The sequence below is a fragment of the Diceros bicornis genome, chromosome 4, assembly GCF_020826845.1.
Source record: "Diceros bicornis minor isolate mBicDic1 chromosome 4, mDicBic1.mat.cur, whole genome shotgun sequence".
Classification (NCBI taxonomy): domain Eukaryota; kingdom Metazoa; phylum Chordata; class Mammalia; order Perissodactyla; family Rhinocerotidae; genus Diceros; species Diceros bicornis.
Window position 1 is genome coordinate 92317715 of NC_080743.1, and position 24648 is coordinate 92342362.

The 24648-nt window shown below is 37.7% G+C and overlaps 1 protein-coding gene across 7 annotated transcripts in view; it reads left to right on the forward strand.

Moving 5' to 3' along the window:
• RC3H1 (ring finger and CCCH-type domains 1) overlaps positions 1-24648 on the forward strand; it is an 83792-nt gene that overhangs the window by 14171 nt on the left and 44973 nt on the right. The gene's annotated exons all lie outside the window — the stretch shown is intronic.

A 24648-nucleotide genomic window follows, 5' to 3' on the forward strand; every position in this document is an offset into this window, starting at 1 on the left:
TGGGCTCACATCTGTGGCCATCTTCCTCTGCTTTATATGGGACACCACCACAGCATGGCTTGACAAGTGGTGCGTGGGTCTGCGCCTGGGATCCGAACCTGCGAACCCTGGGCTGCCTAAGCAGAGCGCATGAACTTAACCACTGCGCGCCACCGGCTTGGCCCCCTTTATTATCTTTTCTGTTTTTAAAATAAAATTTTTTTAGAGCAGTTTTTGGTTCACAGCAAAATTGAGAAGAAGGTACCGAGATTTCCCATATACTCCCTGGTCCCACACACGCACAGCCTCCCCCGTTATCAGATCCACCACCAGAGTGGTGCATTTGTTACAAAGATGAACTAAAAGTCCATAGTTTACGTTAGGGTTCATTCTTGATGTCGTCCATTCTATGGGTTTGGACAAATGTATAATAACATGTATTCATCATTATAGAGTCGTACAGAGTATTTTCATTGCCCTAAAAATCCTCCGTGCTCTGCCTATTCATCTCTCCTCATCCCAACTCCATGGATCTTTTTTTTTTTTTTTTCAAAGTTGCATTTATTTTTTTTATTTTTTTTTATTGATGTTTTAATGGTTTCTAACATTGTGAAATTTTGGGTTGTACGTTTTTGTTTGTCCATCACCACATATATGACTCCCTTCACCCCTTGTGCCCACCCCCCACCCCCACTGCCCTGGTAACCACAGTCCAGTTTTCTCTGTCCATGTGTTGGTTTATATTCCACATATGAGTGAGATCATACAGTGTTTGTCTTTCTCTTTCTGGCTTATTTCACTTAACATAATACACTCCAGGCCCATCCATGTTGTTGCAAATGGGACGATTTTTATCTTTTTTTATGGCTGAGTAGTATTCCATTGTGTATATATACCACATTTTCTTAATCCAATCGTCAGTCGAGGGACACTTAGGTTGCTTCCACTTCTTGGCTATGGTGCGTAATGCTGCAATGAACATAGGGGTGCATAAGCCTCTTTGGATTGTTGATTTCAGGATCGTTGGATAGATTCCCAGTAGTGGGATGGCTGGATCATAGGGCATCTCTATTTTTAATTCTTTGAGGAATCTCCATACCGTTTTCCATAGAGGCTACACCAATTTGCATTCCCACCACCTGTGTATGAGGGTTCCTGTTTCTCCACATCCTCTCCAACATTTGTTGTTTTTTGGCTTGGTGATTATAGCCATTCTAACGGGCGTGAGGTGGTATCTTAGTGTTGTTCTGATTTGCATTTCCCTGATGATTAGTGATGTTGAGCATCTTTTCATGTGCCTATTGGCCATCTGTATATCTTCCTTGGAGAAGTGTCTGTTCATTTCCTCTGCCCATTTTTTGATCGGGTTGTTTGTTTTTTTGTTGTTCAATTGTGTGAGTTCTTTATATATTATGGAGATCAACCCCTTGTCAGATGTATGTTTTGCAAATATTCTCTCCCAGCTGGTTGGTTGGTTGTTCATCTTGATTCTGGTTTCATTTGTCTTATAAAAGCTCTTTAGTCTGATAAAGTCCCACTTGTTTATTTTTTCTTTAGTTTCCCTAGTCTGGGTAGGCATGTCTCCATGGATCTTTTTATTGTCTCCATGGTTTTGTCTTTTCCAGAATCTCCTGTAATTGGACTCATACAGTATGTAGCCTTTTCAGATGGCTTCTTTCATTTAGTAATATGCATTTAAGTTTCTTCCATGTCTTTTCATGGCTTGGTAGCTCATATCTTTTTAGTACTGAATTAACATTCCGTTGTCTGGATGTACCACAGTTTATTTATCCATTCATCTACTGAAGGACATCTTGCTTGGTTGCTTCCAAGTTTTGGCAAGTATGAATAAAGCTGTTATAAACATCCATGTGCAGGTTTTGTGTGGACATTAGTTTTCAACTCCTTTGGTTAAATATAAAGGAGAGTGATTGCTGGATCGTATGGTAAGAGGATGCTTAGTTTTGTAAGAAATTGCCAAATTGTCTACCGAAGTGGCATTTTACATTCCCATCAGCAACGAATGAGAGTTCCTGTTGCTCCACATCTTTGTCAACATTTGGTGTTGTCTGTGTTCCAAATTTTGGCCATTCTAATAGGTGTGTAGTGGTATCACATTGTTGTTTTAATTTGCATTTCCCTGATGACATACAATGTGAACCATCTTTTCAAATGTTTATTTGGAATATAATGTTGTATAGTTGGAATTATACAATATGTAGCCTTTTCAGATTAGCTTCTTTATCCTTATCTTTTTAATCTGCCACTTCAGTTTTAGCTTTACTTAGCTTATAGATATTTTTCAAGGATTTGCTTAATTTTGGAGGCATACTTTCTTCTAAATATGTACTAATATTAGTATTAAAAAATATAACATCTTGTGGTGATTGATTCTGCTCTCTGTCTTGAGTCTCATTGCCATTCAGCTTTATCTTTTATGTGAATTATCCCACACTATCTTTAAAAATATGAAACTTGCCACAGTCAGGCAGAGTAGTGACTTTTTTTTTAGTCATTTAACAATTATTGAGCAACTACTATATGCCATGCAGCATACAACAATATGGACTTTCTCTTACAGAAAGAGCATAGACTATATTGGGAACATGAGAAGGGCACCTAATAGAGACTGGGCTATAAAAGATTTCTTGAAAGAGCTTCCTGAGCTGAGTGGGACTTAAAGGATGAGCAGGGGTTTAGCATTCCAGATTTAGGAACCCCTTGAACCAAGCAAGAACTAGAGTGAAAAAGTATGTATCATGTGCAGGGAAACCTTCATACTTTTGTTGCTAGAGTATAAAATATGAGGCAGATGGTGATGAAAAATAGGCTGGAGAGGTAGGTGGGGGCCACATCCTAGAGATCTTTTATGACGTGTTCATGCACTTGGATTGATCCTGTTGAGGTGCCATTTAAGATTTTTGTGGATGTTTGTTTTTTAAATTGAGGTATAGTATACATGCAGTAAAGGGCAAAATCTTAGGGGTACATCTTGATGACTTCTTACATATGTACACTTGCTTAACCAACACCCAGATCAAGATATACAATGTTTCTAGCACCTAAGAATTCTTTGGCTCCTTCCCAGACAATATACCCTCACCACTGCCTCTCACCTTGCCTAACAGTTATTCTGACTTCTAGCACTGTAGGCTATTTTGCCTCTTCTTTTTTTTTTTTTTGGTGAGATTGGCCCTGAGCTAACATCTGTACCAATCTTCCTCTGCTTTGTATATGGGACGCTGCCACAGCATGGCTTGATGAGTGGTGTGTAGGTCCGTTCCCAGGATCTGGACCTTCGAACCCCAGGCCGCCAAAGCAGAGTGGGTGAACTTAACCACCATGCCACGGGGCCGGCCCCGTATTTTGCCTCTTCTTAAACAAAATCATGTATCATGTATTCTTTTTGCTTCCTCTATAAATTAAATCCTACAGTAGGTGCCATTTTGTATCTGGCTTTGTTCATTATGATTTCTGTGAAATTCATCCATATTATATGTAACAGATCATTTTATTTTTATTTATTTATTTTGCTGAGGAACATGCGCCCTGAGCTAACATCTGTGCCAGTCTTCCTTCACTTTGCGTGTGGGTCGCCACCACAGCATAGCCGCTGACGAGTGGTGTAGGTCTGCACCCTGGAACTGAACCCGGGCCACCGAAGCAGAGTGTGCCGAACTTAACCACTAGTCCATGGGGCTGGCCCCGATCATTTTATTTTTATTGCTGTATAGTATCCGTTGTATGAATTTATCACAGTTTATCTATTCTACTGTTGATGGACGTTTGGGTTGTTTCCAGCTTTTTGTGAATAAAGCTGCTTATGAACATTCTTATATATGTCTTTTGGTGGACATATGTAGTCATTTCTCTTGTATAAATACCTAGAAGTGGAATTTTTAGGTCATTAGTAGGCTTTTGTTTGGCCTAAGTAGATATTGCCAGTTTCTGAAGTAAATGTACCAATTTACACTGCCATCAGCATTGTATGAGAATTCTATATCCTCATATCCTCTTTAATACTTCATATTGTTGATTTAAAAAATTTTAGCCAGGGGCTGGCCCGGTGGTGTAGTGCTTAAGTTCGCATGCTCCACTTCGGCAGCCTGGGGTTTGCAGGTTCGGATCCTGGGCGTGGACCTATGCGCTGCTTATCAAGCTATGCTGTGGCAGGCATTCCACATATAAAGTAGAGGAAGATGGGCATGGATGTTATCCCAGGGCCCGTCTTCCTCAGCAAAAAGAGGAGGATTGGCAACAGGTGTCAGCTCAGCGCTAATCTTCCTCACCAAAAAAAAAAAAAAATTTTGGCCTTTCTCAGGGCTGGCCCAGTGGCGTAGTGGTTAAGTTTGCACACTCCACTTCCCGGGGTTCGCAGATTCGGATCCCGGGCGCGGACCCATGCACCCCTTATTAAGCCGTGCTGTGGCAGGCGTCCCACATATAAAGTAGATGAAGATGGGTATGGATGTTAGCCCAGGACCAATCTTCCTCAGCAAAAAAGAGGAGGATTGGCAACAGATGTTAGCTCAGAGCTAATCTTCCTCACCAAAAAAAAATTTTTTTTAGCCATTCTGGTAGGTGTGTAGGGGTATCTCATTGTCATTTTAATTTAAGTTCTGTTCATGAGTAATGATATCTTGTAACTCTTCGATAAGCATATCATGTGCTTATTGGCCATTTGGATATCCTCTTTTGTGAAATGTCTGTACAAGTCTTTTGTCCTTTTTTTCATTGAGTTGTTTGTCATAGAAGGAAAACATAGGTGAATGGCTGGCAGCTGTGAGGAGGGTGAAGGAAGGCAAGAACAAAGCTGGAGGCAGAGATCAGTTAAAAGGTTACTGTGTGATCCAGATGAGAGAGATCGTGTGCTCTATGAGGTCAGGGACTTCGTATTGTTCAGGGCTATATCTTTAGATTCTCAGACATCGTCTGGCACATAGTAGGGGCTCAATAAGTATTTTCGGAATGAATGAATACAGACCTCAATTGCGGAAGTAGAGAATGAAAGGAAGGTATAGATGAAAGAGAGAATAAATTTTTAAAAAAAATAATTTTATTTATTTATTTATTTTCCCCCCCAAAGCCCCAGTAGATAGTTGTACATCATAGTTTCACATCCTTCTAGTTGCTGTACGTGGGACATGGCCTCAGCATGGCCGGAGAAGCGGTGCGTCGGTGCGCACCTGGGATCCGAACCCGGGCTGCCAGCAGCGGAGCGCGCGCACTTAACCGCTAAGCCACGGGCCGGCCCGAGAGAATAAATATTTTAATAGGGGTAGAAGAGGATGGAATCTAGGATGATTACCAGATTTCTATATGTACATTGAGTGTCAAGTTGGATAGTGGTGTCACCAAAGAAATAAAGACTACAGAAGGAATTACCAGTTTAAAAATAGGGATAAGTTTAGCTACCATGTGACCTTGAGCATATTACCTAACATCTGTGCTTCAGTTTCCTCAACTCTAAAATTAAGCTGTAATGATACCTAATAGGGTCATTGTGAGCACTAAGTGAGATAATGCATGTAAAACGCTAAGATTAGTGCCTCGCACATAGAATGTACTCAAAAAAGGTTAGAGATAGAAACAAACAAGAGTCCCTGTCTTTATGGAGCTTAAATTTTAGTCATGGTGGGTGTACACTATAACAAAATAAGTAAAACATAGCATATTGGATGGTAAGAAGTATTATAGAGAAAAATTAATCAGGAAAGAGATAGGAAGAACAGTTTGTGTGTGATGGTAGTGGGATTGAGGTTGAAGGATCAATTGAAATATTTATTTAAAATTGAAGGATCAATTTTAAATAAAGTGATCAAGTAAGGTCCTCCCTAAGGGAATTCATATATTAATGCCCATAAGGAAATGGGGAAAAGGTTCAGGGTTGGGGGAAGAGTGGGACAAACTGTTGGTAATTTTTTAAGATAAGAAAGCAGGGCTCCCTATTTTTACTAAAGAGTAGAGTGTAGTATTAGTAGATATATCTGTTTATTGTGCAACCCACAGCAGTTAGATTTATCTCAACCTGTTTTCCCCTCCTGCCTGCAACACACACACACTACACAAACCTAAGTATGAATTTAATCTCTAAAAGATTATCATTACATATTTTGGAGGAAGTGATTTGTGTTTAATTCTGATATAGTAGCAACAAATCAGTAGGTTCTCTTAACAGTAGCTACTACTTCGGAATCAGCAAAATATCTTCTTTTATAATTTATATACCTGTTCCAAACCACTTTATGTATATAAGGAAGATACATGGTAGTTGTAGGCTTCTGTGTTTGGAGTCCATGTAGCAATTTGTTCATTCTTTAAACTCCTCAAAATGAAATTTTGCCTAGGATAACAGTCTAGAAATAATTTTAAAGTGGAAAATGAATCCATACTTTTTTTTTTTGTAGCATTATTTTTCAAGTATGTGCAATTGAAAGTCATTGTGACTTTGTTTTCTGGAAATAGTTTAAATTCTATCAGGCATATTCCATAAAAATAGTAATGAAAATGTCCTTAAGCCTTGGCCAGTAGATTATGGGGATAATGCATTTTAATAGTACTAATGTTGTTATTTTATTATTATTAAATATGTAGGATTATATCTTTAATGCAAACATTCTTAGGTCAAAGTATACACTCAGATATCACCCAACCATTGCAAAAGAAGTATGTTGCACATGCAGCCTGCCTATTCTGAATACATCTGCCTGTTGTCTCTTTGTTGCCAGTTCTACAATCAGTCAAAGCCCTATGGGAGCCACCAAGTGCCACAAGGAAGTCTAAGGCACAAGCTCCCTGGAAAAACGAAATAGAAGCAAGTAAAAGGAAAGAAGTGAGGGCTAGCAATGTGACACATACGCTGCTTTGTTTTCTTGAGGAAAGAGGAGACTCTTTGTTCTCAAGTTTTGTTACTGACCCCTGTTTTTTGTTCCTTCCAGTTCAACACCAGAAATCTGCTGCATTCAAAATCCAAATGTCATCACTGCTCCAAAAATGAGTTCATGAAGGCTAGCTTCCTAACTGTGGTCAATTTAACTGGAGTGCTTTATTACAGCTTAAAAATATAAATGTAGGGAAAAAAACCACAGCAAATATAATGTTGAGTGAAAGAAGCCAAAATACAAAAAGAATATGTACTGATGATTCCATTATATAGAGTTTTAAAACAGGCAAAACTAATCTATAGTATTGGAAGTTAGGATATTAGTGACCTTTGAGAAAGAATAAAGGAGTAATGATTGGGAGGAATGGTAAGGGGGCCTTCTGGGGTGCTAGTAATGTTGTATATCTTGGATATACAGGTATGTTCACTATGATAATTTATTGAGCTGAACACTCTTTTTTTATTTTATTTTATTTATTTATTTTTCCCCCAAAGCCCCAGTAGATAGTTGTATGTCTTAGTTGCACATCCTTCTAGTTGCTGTATGTGGGATGCAGCCTCAGCATGGCCGGAGAAGCGGTGCGTCGCTGCGCGCCCAGGATCTGAACCCGGGCCGCCAGCAGCGGAACGCGTGCACTTAACCGCTAAGCCACGGGGCCAGCCCTGAGCTGAACACTCTTGACCTGTATACCTTTCTGTATGTATGGTATACTTCAATACATTTAAGTGTCTTAAAATATATATATATAACATTAAGATTCATTTTCTGTTTTAGTACCCTGATTATTTTTCAGTTCCAATAAAATATTCCTTGGGGCTCTCTTCAAAAGAAAGAGTATTTGCTGCAACCTACTTTTTTTTTTTTTTTTTTTTTTTTTTAATAAACTAGTAGGCTTAAACAGTTCCAGGGTTCCTGTATTAAATCTACTTAATTTAAAACTAATCAGGCTCAGATTAAACCTAAAACAGACACCATTTAATTTAAATCTTTATTTATGGCTGACTAATAAAATAATTACTGTTAAGATGTATAATAAAAAAAATTACAGGTGCTGAAAGTTGAAGGACATTGTATTATAGTGGAAAAAGTACAGACTTTGGAGTTGGACAAATGTGGGTTCAAAGTATGACTAAACTACTAAATTAGCTGAGAACTATTTTCAGTTTTCTTTCCTTCTTTCATCAGTAGAGGTGATATCTATCTCAGAAGGTTGTTGGAGGATTAAATGAGATGATCTATAAGGGCTTGGCACTCAGATCCCACTCCCTTCTCCCATAGTTTTGGGATGGAGGGGGAAAAGATTTGGGGAGTTATAAAGATAGTAAGAACTTTATGGTAGGTAGGTAAAAGCAAGTATAACTTGCTGAAGATGACTAAGGTGATGATGGTAAGAAAAGTTGTTTTTAGATTGTAACCAGTCAAGACTAACGTCTAACTTGAGAGCATATGAATCATTATCAATATTAAGAGTTAGTAATGCTGCTCTGGCACATTGGCATGGAGGACTGTTACATGGATGACAACTTAAATGTATTAAGTGGAAATACAATAAAAAATTTTAGATAGATTTAAATTGAACCTAAGTGGCACATATTTTTAAGTCTAAAGGATTTTTTGTCCATGCTGTGCTCTGAAAATGTTGCCATATTGGTACTCTTGAATGCTTTTCCCTTTAGTTACTGATAATTTATGCTGCAGGATTAAGGAGCTAAATTTCAGCATGTTGTGTTTATGAAGGTACTTCAATATATTAGTAATTTTTAGGGCCTTAAAAAAGAGGATAGATTCACTGTATTATAAGGTTGTAATTCCATTGAGAGAGCCTTTCAAATTCCAGTGTCAATATTATGTTCAGTATTACTGTTTTCTCAAAAGGCTGTGGTGAGATTTATAACTGTAAAATTGTTAAGTCTTAATTATATAAACAATTATCAGATATCTATTATTGAGTAACAAACCACCCCAAAACTTAGTGGCTTAAAACAACAACTATTTTATTTGCTTACACTTTTGAGTCAGCAGTTGGGGCTGGGTTTAGCTGGGTGGTTCTGCTGCTGGTCTCCACTGAGGCCAGTCGTGCAGCTACAGTCATCTGGCAGCTCAAGATGGGGCTGATTGTTCTAGGCATCTGAGCGAGGACAATTTTTCTCTGTTCTTTTGATCTCGCCTTTGGGTGCTAACTCAAGTTTCCTCACTAGTGGCGCCGTGTTCCAAGAGAGTGAGAGTGGAACCTGCAAGGTCTCCTGAGGACTAGGCTCTGGAACTCTCCCAGCATCACTTCTGCTGCATTCAACTATTCAGAGTAATAGGCCTGAATATTAATAGTATTAGTAATTAGTAATATTAATAGTAATAGTAAAGTCAAGGCCACCCAGATTCAAGGGGTGGGGAAATAGACCCCATCACTTGATAGAAAGAGCAACAAAGTCAGATTATAAAGGGGCGTAGCTACAGAGATGGGAGGAATTGTGGCTGTCTTTGCAGACTACCACAACAGATGATTAAGAAACCTAAGGAGAAAGTCTTATAATAGTAAAGTTAGACAAACCTGGGTTGCAATCTCAACTTTACCGCTTACTGGCTGTGAGACGTTGAGAACGTTGCTTCACTTTTCTGAGCCCTGATTTTCTCAAGGGTGTGATAATATTTTGCAAGGAATTAAAAGATAATGCACTTTAAGTTTTTAGAACATTTTTTGACCCATAGTAAATTCTATTGTTGTTATTTTAGAACTTACTCTTCCTTTAAGTCTCCATTTGCTTATATTGCTCACTTACTACTTCTTCAAAGGTAGGAATGCCAGCATAGCTTTTTAATAAGTGATGTCCCAGAAGCCTTCAGAATGATAAAGAAAATTGAGGGATTTTCCCTCTATGTTTGCCAGCTTTGATATATTGAGACGTATATTTGCTCATATCATAAGTTGTCTGCTTAAAATAATCAAACAAAAACCTAGACTTTATATTTGGGTACATAAACCTTGAGGTTTCTCCCTGCCTCCCTCTTCTAAAGTGGAAATATGTGTGTGTGTGTTTATTGTAAAGAGGAACTATCAAATTTTTAAAAATTGCATTTATACCTCTTGAACTAATTAATGTTAAACTCTTTGGGATATAAGAATACTTGGATTTTTAAGCTTTTAATGTCTTTGGTTTATAAGTTTCTGTTTTGTAGCGTTCTGTTTTGTAGCATTTAGGGAAGAAATCATCTAAAATTAGCATCACTTGCTAACAATATTAAATTCAGAGTTTACATATTGGTCACAGAGAGTTTGTCATCGTGTTGCTGATGTTAAATGTCTTTTTCATCCAGTGTCTTCAGGTGGGAAGTAAGATTATTGATTTGAGATCTTTCTTTTTTAATGTAGGCATTTAAAGCTATTAACTTCCCTCTAAGCCTCACTTTAGTTGCATCCTATAAATTTTGGTATGGTGTGTCTTCATTTTCATTCATCTCAAAATAGTTTCTAATTTCTTTTTTGGTTTCTTCTTTGCCCTATTGGTTATTTAGGAGTGTGTTATTTAATTTCCCTGTTTTGTGAGTTTCCCAAATTTCTGTTATTGGTTTGTAATTTCATTCCAGTGTGGTCAGAAAACATAATATTTATGATTTGAATCCTTTTAAATTTATTGAGACTTGTTTTATAGTCTAGCATATGGTCTATCTTGGAGAATGTTCCATATGCACTTGAAAAGAATTCTGTTGTCGGGTAGAGTATCCTATGGATGTCTTTTAGGTCTAGTTGGTTTATAGTGTTATTCAAGTCTTTTATATCCTTGTTGACCTATGCATGCTACTCTGGATGGCAAGGCCCTAGGTTTCTTTCTGAGCAGCTTTCCATTAGCCCAGCTGACATTCTATTGCAGAAAACATAAATACTCCAGCTTGATAGGTTTGCTAATGTATATTGTCTGGCTTCTTCTGTATTAAAACCATGGAGAAAATAGCAAGAGAGAGAAAAAAAAAACCCAAGATATTTTCTGATTTTAAAGAACTTACAGTCTAGTTATAACCTAGCTTTCCTCTATTGAGGATACCATTAACAGGGATACCAGTTAAGAAATTGTCACAGTAATCCAGGTAAGAGATGTTGGTAGCCTAAACTAAGGTATTGGGAATGAATGGAAAGGTTTCAAGAAACATTAAAGAAATAAAATGAATAGAACTTGGTGATTGATTAGATGAGGGGGAGGGGTTTGAGGAAAAGGGAGTAGTAAAGGATGATTCCTCATGCTTCTCTTAACAGGTAGAGTCACTCAATCATTGATGTAGGAATCAAAAGGTTTGGTAAGGTTGAGATAGTTTGAGACCCTAGTTGGATATGGATGGCTAGTAACCAACTGGTTATATGGCCCTGATACTTAGAAGAGAAGTCTGAACTTGAGATACACATTTGGAAGTCATCAGCATCTATTTGGAAGTTGAAAGCCGAAAAATAGATGAAATCGCTTAGGGATATTTTGTAGAGAAGAGGATTGAGGAAGGAATTCTGAAGAACCACACATATTCCAAGGATGGGCAGAGAAGAAGCCCTCAACAGAGAGATGCAAGGAGTGGCCTGCGAATTAATGGAATACCTGGACAGTATGCCCTTATAGAAGCCAAAAAGGAGCAGTATTTGCAGGAGTATCTGGTCAACATTATAATATGCTGTATAGAAAGAATTAAGATAAGGACTGAGATGTGACCATTGAGTTTCATAAGAAGGTTGTTGATGTGCTTGTTAATAGTCATTTCAAAATAGTGGTTGGGATAAAGTGGGAGTTTGAAAACTGAAAGGTGAGGGAGTAGAGAATAGAGACTAGAAGACAGGGACAGGGATTGAATGACTTTTTTTTTTTTTTTAATTAAATAAGTCAAGTTGGAAATAGAAATGTGTTTTCTAGCTTCCCTGAACAAAGATTGAAGCATGCCAGTGGGAAAAGAGCTGGTAAGGAGGGATCAGTTGAAGAAACAGAATGTTAGTGCTGCCCCTGAAAGGGTCTCAGTCTCGCTGGATTCCTCAGGAGTCTAGGTTAGTATTTATCAACCTGAGATATAAATTTATGAAGCACAAGTTAGATTTTCTTTTCTTTTTTTATAATTTTATTTATTTATTTATTTTCCCCCCAAAGCTCCAGTAGATAGTTATATGTCATAGTTGCACATCCTTCTAGCTGCTGTATGTGGGACGCGGCCTCAGCATGGCCAGAGAAGCGGTGCGTCAGTGCACGCCCGGGATCCGAACCCGGGCCGCCAGCAGTGGAGCGCGCGCACTTAACCGCTAAGCCACGGGACGGGCCCTAGATTTTCTTTTCATTGTGAATATTTTCCCCACATTGAGGATTGAGTGCTTGCCAATCAGATTTGTCATTGTGTCTCAAAATAACTTCTGGGGACAGGAGGAGCAAACTTCCTCTTATAAAAAGGAGCCATTACTGTAGCGGGAGGACAGATTTCAAAACGTGACCTGAAAAACTATTTAAAGTCTTGCTAAAATATTTGGCCTAGTCTTCAGAATTTATTTTGTTTTGGGGCTGAGTTATCTTTATGATTTAGAAAGGAGTCTTAATTAAGAAGGAGACCTCAGTTTTCACAACGAAAACAACCAGTTTTAGAAATTTGCATTTAATTTGAAAGCAGTTAACAAGATAACAGGTGAACTAAAATGCCTAGTGTATTCCGAAATATTCCTAATTTTGGTTATTAGTTCTCGTTATGTCCTTGATATTTGGCCTACCACTAAATAGTGATGACATATTTACTTACTTGACAGTATAGTATATGTAATATTCAGCAGAGTATTAATGTAAAAACAAAATAATCCTTTGCTGTTTTGCTGTAATGGATAAGTTTTCCCTGCTTACTACCTCACAGTTCCTTTAAAGATGATGCTTTTTTGAGTCTGGCCTTTTCATTCTACCACCCCTTGAATAACTGCTGATGTTCTCTTTGCTGTAACACATTTACACACAATGCATAACTTGGCTATGTAGAATAGAAACCTGAAGCTTTAAACTATGTACATGAAGTTAGAGACTGTCATTCACTTTCTAGAGTACTGTTTCACCTTCAGATCACGCAGCTTCTCCATGAATGTTTTTATCCTTCCTTACTGTTTCTTCTCCTAAATTAGGCATTAGGTTGGAGGTAGAAATGTTTCTTTTTGTCCTTGTGAACACTGGGAACGTAAGCCACCTAAATTAACCATTTGTAGCTTTCTCAACCGTCTTGATCAAGTTCTGTTTTTCAGACTTTTCCCTCTCTAAATCAGAAGCCCTGCTCTTTATACCTGTCCCGAGTAGTTGTCCGTTTGTACCAACATTAGCATATTAAATTATTTATATCTGGGATGTTGTATACAATATAGGGTTACAATTCAATCCATGTATTTTGGGAAGAGATATTTTACAGTCAAGATTGGATCTTTCTTCACAGGGTATCACTGCTGGAAAAACCTTGAGCCTCCTCAAAAGTCTCAGACTACTATTTCATCCGTAAATCGATACTCTGCTGAGAATTATAACACCGAGTAGTGTTGTAATAAATCTTTATTTATTTTTCTTCTTTTTGTTTTTATTTCCTGCTTTTAGCTTCATTTTTCAAGATAGTTACAATTTTTCTCTTCTCTGATGTTGCCCTGCGTGTTTGTTGCTATGGAAATGTTCCAGAGAAATGGCAAGTTAAGGCCACGAAAATGAGTTAAACTCATCTCTTGGGATAGAGTAGGGTAGGGCAGGGTGGGAGCAGATCCAGGATTTCTCTACAATAAGGTTTTGTTTGATATATCTTTCACAGGGCAACTGATATTTCAAATTCACATAAGAGCTGAGTTTTAGTCTCAGCACGGCAATTTATTACCTTTGGGCAAGTTATGTAATGCTGCTGGAGCTCAAGAGTTATCTATAACATGGGCATAATAATGCCTCAGAGGAGTGACTGGCCCAGAGTAGGTACTTGATGAATTTTAATTTCCATATTTCTCCCACTAAAGCAGAGGAAGATAAAATGAACCTGTAATAGAGGAGATGGTAATAAATTTTTAACAATTTTTTTATATGTCAGTTTGTTATATATTTAAATGAAATCTTCAAAGCAATGTAATTTAGCTATTTAATAGGGCTCTTGCTGCGCTCAGAAAACAAATCTGAGTAGTGTCTGTATATTTTAAAATTATTACATGTAAAACTTTGAAAACAGGGGCCGGCCCAGTGGCGCAAGTGGTTAAGTGCGCGCGCTCCGCTTCGGCGGCCTGGGGTTCGCAGGTTCAGATCCTGGGCGCACACTGACGCACTGCTTGTCAAGCCATGCTGTGGTGGTGTCTCATATAAAGTAGAGGAAGATGGCCAGGGATGTTAGCTCAGGGCCAATATTCCTCAGCAAAAAAAGAGGAGGATTGGGGGACCTGCCTGGTGGCGCAGCGGTTAAGTGCGCGAGTTCTGCTTTGGCGGCCTGGGGTTCGCAGTTTGGATCCCGGGTGTGCACCGACACACCACCTGTCGAGCCGTGCTGTGGTGGCATCCCATATAAAGTAGAGGTAGATGGGCACAATGTTAGCCCAGGGCCAATCTGCCTCAGCAAAAAAAGAGGAGGATTGGCATTGAATGTTAGCTCAGGGCTCATCTTCCTCACCAAAAAAAAAAAGGAGGATTGGCATTGGATGTTAGCTCAGGGCTCATCTTCCTCACAAAAATAAATAAATAAATAAATAAAAAATAAAAATTTGAAAACTAAGACTTTCTATAAAAAGCCTTTAATGACTTTTTTTTTCTTTTTTTGATGAAGGAGATTGGCCCCGAGCTAACGTCTGTGCCCATATTCCTCTGTTTTGTATGTGGGACGCTGCCACAGCATGGCGTGATGAGCGGTGCATAGGTCCGAGCCCAGGATCCAAACCTGTGAGCCCTAGGCCTCCAAAGCGGAGCGTGCAAACTTAACGACTATGCCACTGGACCGGCTCCTTTAATGACTGTTTTAACAGCTTTATTGAAATATAATTTACATACTATAAAATTCATTTAATTGCACACTTCAATGATTTTTAGTAAATTTACAGACAGAACTGTGCAACCATCACCACAGTCCAATTTGAAAACATTTCCATCACTCCTAAAATCTCCCTTGCCTTAATGACTATTAACTTTCATCTGTAAGGTGGCACAAATTATAGGATTTAAAAGTAACAGCTTCGGGGCCAGCCCTGTGGCTTAGCGGTTAACTGCCCGCGCTCCGCTGCTGGCGGCCCGTGTTCGGATCCCGGACGCGCACCGACGCACCGCTTCTCCGGCCACGCTGAGGCTGCGTCCCACATACAGCAACTAGAAGGATGTGCAGCTATGACATACAACTATCTACTGGAGCTTTGGAGGGAAAAAAATAAATAAATAAAATCTTTAACAGCTTCGGAGTTAGGCTGGCCTGAGTTTGAATCGTAGTCCTGCGACTTGCTAGCTTTGTGTCTTTGGGTGTACTTTGGTTTCTTTATTTTTTTATTTATTTATTTTTTTTGTAAGGAAGATCTGCCCTGAGCTCACATCCATGCCAATCCTCCTCTTTTTGCTGAGGAAAACTGGCCTTGGGCTAATGTCTGTGCCCATCTTCCTCCACTTTATATGGGACCCTGCCACAGCATGGCCTGACAAGCGGTGCATCGGTGCGGGCCTGGGATCTGAACCGGGGTGGTCAACAGCGGAGCGCGAGCACTTAACTGCTTCGCCACGGGGCCGGCCCTTCTATATCTTTAAAATAGAGTAATAACTGAATTACAGCGTTGCTGTGAACATTTAATTAATTAGATACTGTATATAGAGCACTGAAAGTGCTCGTACCTAGTTGGTGCTTAACAAATATTGGTTACTGGTAGTTGTTTATATTGTGTTTTAGATTTATGGTAGACATTTAAATAAGAGAAGTATCTAAAAACACCTAACATAATGCCTGACACATGTTTTATTTTCAGAAAACCAAGCTCTGTTACGCATCATGTCATCATCATTTTGTCTATAGTAGCTCGTTGGCAGTTGCTTTAATCACAGTTGAACCTTGAGGTTCACACATGTAGTTATTTGTTCTTTTGCATAAGCATGGATTTGAATTGAGTAGCTACAGGCCAGCTACAAGACATGGGAGTTTGATATCTGCAAACTAGTCACTTGGCTAATGGAATGAGTCAGTGGTCTTATTGTTTACTGTTCATTGAAATAATTTTCTTACTCTGAAAAGGTCTTATTTCTTTGTCGAAAAAATAAGCTCTGAGAAAAGTAAAATAATATATTATTATATATTAGTGATATTAATATCAATGATTAATTTTATTAATATAAAAGTATAAGATTTTAAAAAGTGATGGTTTTTAACCAAAATTTAGAAGTTGGAATAAATTAGTAAAATGTGAAATGTCAGATTTTGTACAGTAGCTTCAATCAATAACATGAAAAAGGCATGTAACCAAATAAAACAACCTTCTAAATGTTTTCTGTGAACAATCTTCCTGACATAAAAATGTATATATTTTTGGGGAAGTTATGTGGTTTTTTTTTTGTTTGTTTGTTTGTTTGGTGAGGAAGATTAGCTCTAAGCTAACATCTGTTGCCAATCTTCTTTTTGCTGAGGAGGATTGGCCCTTGGGCTAACATCCATGCCATCTTCCTCTACTTTATATGGGACACTGCCACAGCATGGCTTGGTAAGTGGTGCATAATTCCTCACCCAGAATCTGAACCTGCAAACACTGGGCCACCCAAGCAGAGCGCACGAACTTAACCACTACGCCACCGTGCCAGCCCTGATATATGATATTTTTAAATTTGGGCCTTCTTTAAGGTGGACTAATTGATGTTTAATTATCATGTGTATTATATGTTATCTTTTATCAATTATCAACAGTAAAATCACTGATTGTTGCCATCTATGTAGGAGAGTAGGCCTTATTTAAACGGATGGGAAAGTTAACCATTGCTCTTGTCACTGAGCAGCAGAGTCACTCTTTTGGATTTTTTTTTAGAAATAAAGAGGACTCATCGTTCATGCTCTGTTTCTGTTAGGAAAGTTCCAGTAGAATTACTCCTGATGAGCTAGATTTGGGCTGACCCCTAACGCGTAATGATTTGTGTGTTAATGCTTTATCTGCAGGCTTTGAGCACATGTGCTTTAATTAATAGAATTGTTTAGGATTTTTTTTTCCTAACAAAATCTTGCTTTGAGGAAGTTTAAAGAATCTGGATGTTGGTATTTTAGTAATTTTATTTCATATGTTTACTCCTGACTGAAAGAATGTTTGTTTATTACATTCACTAAGCCATATGTCCTGTGTGGGTTAGACATGTTTTGTGGTTGAAGATGATGTAAACAACTGTCTTTGAAAAGCTTGGAGAATGTTTGGAAAGATGACTTTGAAGAAAGATATTTAAAGAATGAAGAAATGGAAATTCTTCTTAGATTTAATAACTGCAATTAATGACACTTTGAGTCTCTAAAAAATGTTTGCTTTATGATTTTGTAATTCCTGAAATAGAATCATCAGAGAGTGAGTTACTGTTCTTAATCATCAAATTTCCCAGGCAAAGTCAAACTTTTAAAATACTATTTTCCCCTTGGTCTCTCAAAACTCTTTATGGTCAAAAGAATGCTTTAATTTTTAGTGAAGAACTGGGTGCTGATTCTGTATGTTTATTCTATCAAGTTTGTTATGGGTGTCTCTAACAACTGTTTTACCACAAAATGTAAGAGGTTAACAACTATATATCTCGTTTTACTAGGTTAGTAGAGATGGAAATGATATATAAAAACTAATATAAATATTAACATTAAAAATATTAGTAAGCTATGGTAGTTCTTTGAAACAGATAAATTATAGAGAAGTTATAAAAAGGGTTTTTAAGGAATTTTGACAAGAACTAATAAATTTTGATGATTTGGCTATCCAAATGTGTAAAAGAAGATCGATTTAATAAGGAAAAATGTTTAGAATACTTTTATAGTAATTTATCTTAGAAATAGCCTAAATTGTGTTCTAAATGTACTCTAGCTTCTCTTGTTTTCCATTCTTTCAAGTTTATTGGCACTTTTATAAGTAATTCATCATTGTATACTTTTTGTAAGTTGCTCAACTGTGTAACTGCTGGTAAGTTTGTTAGATATCTTTCCAAACCTTTTTCTTCCATCCATTTACATCCATTTAATACCAAGACTACTATGTAGGATATTTTTTTCCCCAACATAAATGATATCATATGTATTGGTCTGCAGACTTTGTTTTTACTTAACAATATATCTTGGATCTCTTTCCATTTCTATATGCATAAATCTATTTTTATTATTCCATATGTTTCCATAGTACAGGTGTACCCTCTGTTTATCTAGCTATTCCCCTATTTTGGACACAGTTTTTCCAGTTTTTTTCAATTACAAAGATTTCTAGCCTTTCTTTTAAAAAAATCCTATTAATACCTTCATAAAGTAGATTATCTTTCTGTAATATGAATGATCATTGTAATCTGTCTGTTCTCTGTGTTAGAATTTTTACATGTCAGATTTTCTTAAAGTAGGCATGATGCTAGTGTAACAACATTTAGGTGCTTCGGGGCCCAGTAGTGAGAGAGAGAAGTCATGTAAGGTTGTTAGGTTGTTCTTCCTGTTTGGACCTTGAAGGAGATCTCAGTGAATTAATGATTAGTGAGGATAGTGTACAGATTGGGAAATATTAGAAACAATGAAGTGGGTCACTTCCTGCCTCTTCAGTGTCCTCACATTACTCTTCATGTTATGATCAAATACCATAATATGAGTTAAAAGATCCTGTGTTATTTGGTCCTTGCGATTCTTTAGTCTCATTTCATACCTTTCTCTCTTGCTCTCTGCTTTGTTTTTTGTTTCCTTGCCGTTTTGTTTTTTTCTGGCTTCCCATTTGTACCATATTCCATCTCGTCTCAGAACCTGTGGTTATGCTTTTCCTTTACCTAGAGTATTATACACACATGTGACGCATTATTCTTCTCATAACTTTTATTCAGTCTTCATCTTTTGAATCTTACTATAAACATCACTTCCTCAGGGTAGCAATGCCCCACACAACCCCACCCCAATTTGGTTAGATTATCTTTGTTATATGCACTTATATCTCCCTGTCCTTTTCCATCTTCTCATTTACCATACCTTACAGTCATCTATTTAGTTGTGTCATTACTCTTTGTATAGCTAATGAAGGAAACAATGTGAGCTCCGTGCAGACGTGTAATGATTTGCTTGTTCACTATTTTTTGTCCCCAGTGCTGGGCACATAGTAAAGACCAATAAAATATTTTCTTGCAAGTAACTGAATGTTTAATTTTTTCTGGGAATGCAAAAAGATTTCTAGGTATAATTTCTAAGAAAAACTGGTTTAATGAAGAAGGAGAAGAGTTGTGAATAACAGACGTTAAAATACTTTGTTTCCGGGCGGGCCCTGTGGCTTAGCGGTTAAGTGCGCGCGCTCTGCTACTGGCAGTCCCGGGTTCGGATCCCGGGCACACAACCAATGCACCGCTTCTCCAACCATGCTGAGGCTGCATCCCACATACAGCAACTAGAAGGATGTGCAACTATGATATACAATTATCTACTGGGGCTTTGGGGGGAAAAAAAAAGGAGGAGGATTGGCAATAGATGTTAGCTCAGAGCTGGTCTTCCTCAGCAAAAAAAGAGGAGGATTAGCATGGATGTTAGCTCAGGGCTGATCTTCCTCACAAAAAAAAAAATACTTTGTTTCCAATTAATATGTATTTGTATATCAAGTTATATGGATGAAGAAACTAACAGGAAGGTAATATGGTTTCTTTGTGGAGGTGGGGCGAGAATGAGGTCTAGAGGGATGGGAGGGAGATACTTTAGTGTAATCACTTAAAAAAAGTTTGAAGCACATGAATATTACTTTAAAAATTTTATGAGTCTGTTGAGATTGTGGTATAAATACAGAGGAAATGTATGTTCATATAAATTATTGTTTCTTTTTTTTCTATATTCTTATATTTTCAACAGTTATTTTATTTCAATATATCAAGGTCAGTGATCTTTATCTTCCTCCTCCTCCCTCCTCAAACAATACTTTTTTATGAAAATCTGATAAAAGTCATAGATCTTATTCCCAGAAGAATGAGTGTATGTATATACAATTTTACATATTTCTTAAAATTTTTTAAATTTATTTATTTATTTGTATTTTTTGTGAGGAAGATTAGCCCTGAGCTGACATCCATGCCAATCCTCCTCTTTTTGCTAGGAAGATTGGCCGTGGGCTAACATCCGTGCCCATCTTCCTCTACTTTATATGGGACGCCACCACAGCATGGCTTGACAAGCAGTGTGTCAGTCTACGCCCGGGATCCAAACCTGGGAACCCCTGGCCACCGAAGTGGAGCGTGCAAACTTAACCGCTACACCACCAGGCCGGCCCCCAATTTTACATATTATTTCCAAGTTTAATGGATGCCTTGATCTGAACCAAATATTGTTAATTATAGTTTTAATGTGCAAGGATATTTTTAAAAATCTTTCAAAGGTTCAGTGATGGGTTTGTATGCAAGGTAATCCAGTGGGGGGTGCAGGGAACACTAAAACTAGGAGTGAGGAAACTTGGTTTTTGATCCTAGCTCTGCTGTTATCAAGCTGCATGACCTTGAGTGAAACTATTTTACTTTCTTGTCTTTGGTCTCTTCCATGTCAAACTGGTATAGTGGAAAGTACATAGGCGTTAGTGTCAAGTACTTACCTGAGGTGGTACTACCTGTTTGACCTTGAACAAGTTCTCTGAATGTTATTTTATTTCTTTGTAAAAAGAAGGAAAGTGATTTCAACTTCTTTGGGTTTTCAAGATTAAATGAAAAGAGGTGTTTGAAAAGCTTAATAACACTTGGTACTGATAGGGCCATAAATAAATGTTAGTTATCTCATCTTGAAAAATTAGGCTAGAAGTAGATGTTCTCTAATGTATCTTTCACCAATAAAGTTTTATAATTCTATTTTAAATGATTCTTGTTACAACAGAATACTTTGGAAAATTTATTATAACAGCACTGATCTGAAATTATGTGGAAAAGCGTGAGGTGTTTTAAGTCTGTAAAACTGATGCTGACCATATTTCCTGCCTGTTTTCCCTATTCCACAGTGCTGGACATGTAATAAATCTCAGGTACTTGCTGCAATTTTAAGATTCATGAAAGAATAACATAGGTTGAAATTTCTTAGAGTCGTTAAATACCGTAGAGATCTATAGATTTTCACAGGTCTGTGAATTCTTTGAAATTATATGCAAAGTTTTTAGTGTGCCTGAATTGTAGTGAGGAGCTATAGCTTTCATAGTGAACAAGACAGATTAGGTCTCTCCTCTTGTGGAGTCTGTTCTAATAGAAGATAGACATTGAATGAACAAACAAAAATATAAGCAAGAAAATACAACTTACAGGTGATGGAAATGTTTCGTAGAGAATTTAAATATAGTGATGGACAAGAGAGTGATTTAGAGATTCTTTTAGAGTTTTTTTTTTTTAATGAGAGCTTTTTTTTTGAGGAAGATGGGCGCTGAGCTAACATCTGTTGCCAGTCTTCCTCTTTTTTCTCCCCAAAGCCCTAGCACATCGTTGTATATCCTAGTTGTAGGTCCTTCTAGTTCTTCCATGTGGGATGCCATCTCAGCATGAGTTGATGAGCAGTGAGTAGGTCTGCGCCTAGGATCCGAGCCAGCGAACCCTGGGCCGCTGAAGTGGAATGCACAAACTTAACTGCTACACCACCAGTCCGGCCCCTGTTTTAGAGTTTTAAGTGGCAGGGAAGTCTTCTGAGGAGTTGACATTTTTGGTGGCATCTAAATGATAAAGAGTGGGTTCCAGTTCAAAGATTAGACAGAGAGAATAGCTAGTACTAACGTCCTAAATTGGGAACAAGCTTCACTTGAGTAGCTGGAAGCTGGTGGGGTGATGGGGACAAGTGTTAGAAAATAAGTTGGAGAGATAGTTACACGTTGTATCATTTAGGGCTTTGTAAACCAGAATAAGAAATCTAGGTATTATTCTAAATGTAATACAAAGCCATTTCAGAATTTTTAGCTGGAGAAAGATGAGAAAAGGAAACTCAAGATAGACATCTGATAACTCCAGCATTTAGGAGTTTAAGAGATCAAAAGCATAGCCAGTAAGTTGGGAAGGATAAGAGTAGTGTGGTTCATTGACACTTTCAAGGAAGAGGCAGTAGTCATCTGTTATCTTCTTGAGAAGACAAGTAAGATTAGAACTATGACCTTACCGTTAGATTTGGCAACAAGTCAGCCAGAAGAACAGAATGACTGTAAAGTCAATAGCTATAGGGAATGTAGCTTTGTGACGTTGGTTTTTGAATGAAAACAGCAACTAGTTTTTCCTTCTTTATATTCAACCTTTAATCTATGGTGGTGATATGGTTAAGAATTTGGGGTTTGAGCCAGATTATCTGGGTTAATATCTCAGCTATGTTTCTTTTTAGCTTACTCAGCCTCTCTAAACCTCCGTTTCTCATATCTGTAAAATGAGAGAACAATAATTACCTACCTTTTAAAGGTTTGCTTTATGTAAGGCATTTAGCACAGTATGTGGCACATAGCTGTATAAATAGTAAAAATTATAATGATGTACAATAAAACATTTATATTTTGTGCTCTTTTAGGTTTGTATAGTTTATAGTGTTTAAGGGAATAAAGTGCTGTGTTTTATCTTTACTTTATGATTAATTAACAAATTTTAAGTTCTCTACAAGGCCATACTAGTAAAAAGGAAGGAACCATTAGCTCTACTTTGCAGAGATTAACACAGGATCGGATTCTTTATAGGCATTAATATAAAATGCCATGCTAATCTATAGGAAAGTTTATGTGGATGATACTTTATCAACTTAATCAGCTTTAGCAAACATTTTCTGACTAATATACAGTTCTCATTCTGAATGTTATGTCTTCTAAACTCTTACTTTTTTTGTTCTTTATTTTGGAGCATTCTGCAACCCCATGCACAATTGTAGTACTTGATTCTACAATTGAGTAGAGCAATTAGACACTGTGTTTTCTTTTTCAGCATTCCAGACAATAGCCTCAATTTATTTTATTTATTTATTTATTTTTTTGTGAGGAAGATCATCCCTGAACTAACATCCATGTTAATCCTCCTTTTTTTTTTGCTGAGGAAGACTGGCTCTGAGCTAACATCTATTGCCAATCCTCCTCCTTTTTTTTTTGCCCCCAAAGCCCCAGTAGATAGTTGTATGTCATAGTTGCACATCCTTCTAGTTGGTATATGTGGGACGCAGCCTCAGCATGGCCGGAGAAGCGGTGCGTTGGTGCGTGCCCGGGATCCGAACCCTGGGCTGCCAGTAGCGGAGCACACGCACTTAACCGCTAAGCCATGGGGCCAGCCCCTCAATTTATTAAGTAGTAATAATTTAGTATAAATATACTTGTAGCTACTCATAATCTATTTGCAGATGCATTTTATTAAAAGTATAATTAAATCAAAATATGGGGCAATTTATTTGCTCTTCCTTGTTATTCCAAGGGCCATTTGAACACATATGCAGATAATTTTAATTTTAGATCCTAAACATGACATTAACTTGGTAACTGTCTACTAGACCAGTAAATTCTTTTCATTGTCCATTTATCTGGTAGCGCACTTTGCAAAAACCCAAGCAAAGCTGAGGTTACTCAGAAGGCAGGTACTGTGACTACGTTGTTTCACTGTTTCCCCAGCAATTCAAACAGTCTGGCACATAGTAATGCTTAGTAAATATTTGTTGAATGAATGAATAAAATTTTTAGCATACCTAGTGGAAACTGTTTTCTCATCAGTGATAGACTTTGCATTTAAGGTTGAGTTATTTCTTTTCTTTTCTTTTTTTTTGGTGTGGAAGATCGGCCTTGAGCTAACATCTATTGCCAGTCTTCCTTTTTGCTGAGGAAAACTGGCTCTGAGCTAACATCTGTGCCCATCTTTCTCCATTTTGTATATGAAATGCTGCCACAGCATGGCTTGATGAGCGGTGCATCGGTCCGCGCCCAGGATTCGAACCTGCGAACCCTGGGCTGCCAAAGTGGAGCGTGTGAACTCTAACCACTATGCCACCTGGCCGGCCCCGAGTTATTTCAATAAAACATGAATTAAATGTAATGCTTGAAGAATAAAGTATGTAGATAATTTACTTTTCTATTTTCTGGTTAATTACACCTTAAGATTTTTTTTCGTCTTTGTAAGCAGTCTCTACTGAGCACAATCAAATCTTTAAGAACTTGTAATACTGTGTTACTTTATTGTTCTATGTATCAGTTCTCATTTTTAGAAACTACACTTAGAGTAAGTGTAGAAAGTATTGTATAAGATATGTGCTAGAAGTTTTAGGTTGGGTTCTATATGTGAAGACAATTTCTGTTAGACACAGGTGATGAGTTTTGTGATTTGGCTTTTATCCACCACCAAAAATAGAGGGTAGACAGTGAAATTTGATTATATGTGAGTTATGGTTAACTATAATTATCATTTTTTTAAAAATAATTTTATTTATTTATTTTTCCCCCAAAGCCACAGCAGACAGCTGCATGTCATAGTTGCACATCCCTCCAGCTGCTGCATGTGGGACGCGGCCTCAGCATGGCGGGAGAAGCTGTACGACCGTGCGCATCCAGGATCCGAACCCGGGCCGCCAGCAGCGGAGCGCGCGCACCCAACCTCTAAGCCACGGGGCCGGCCTGTGTTCTATCATTCTTAAGTTTGGGAATTCAAAAAACTTTTGAAGTAAATAATTTTAGGGCCGGCCC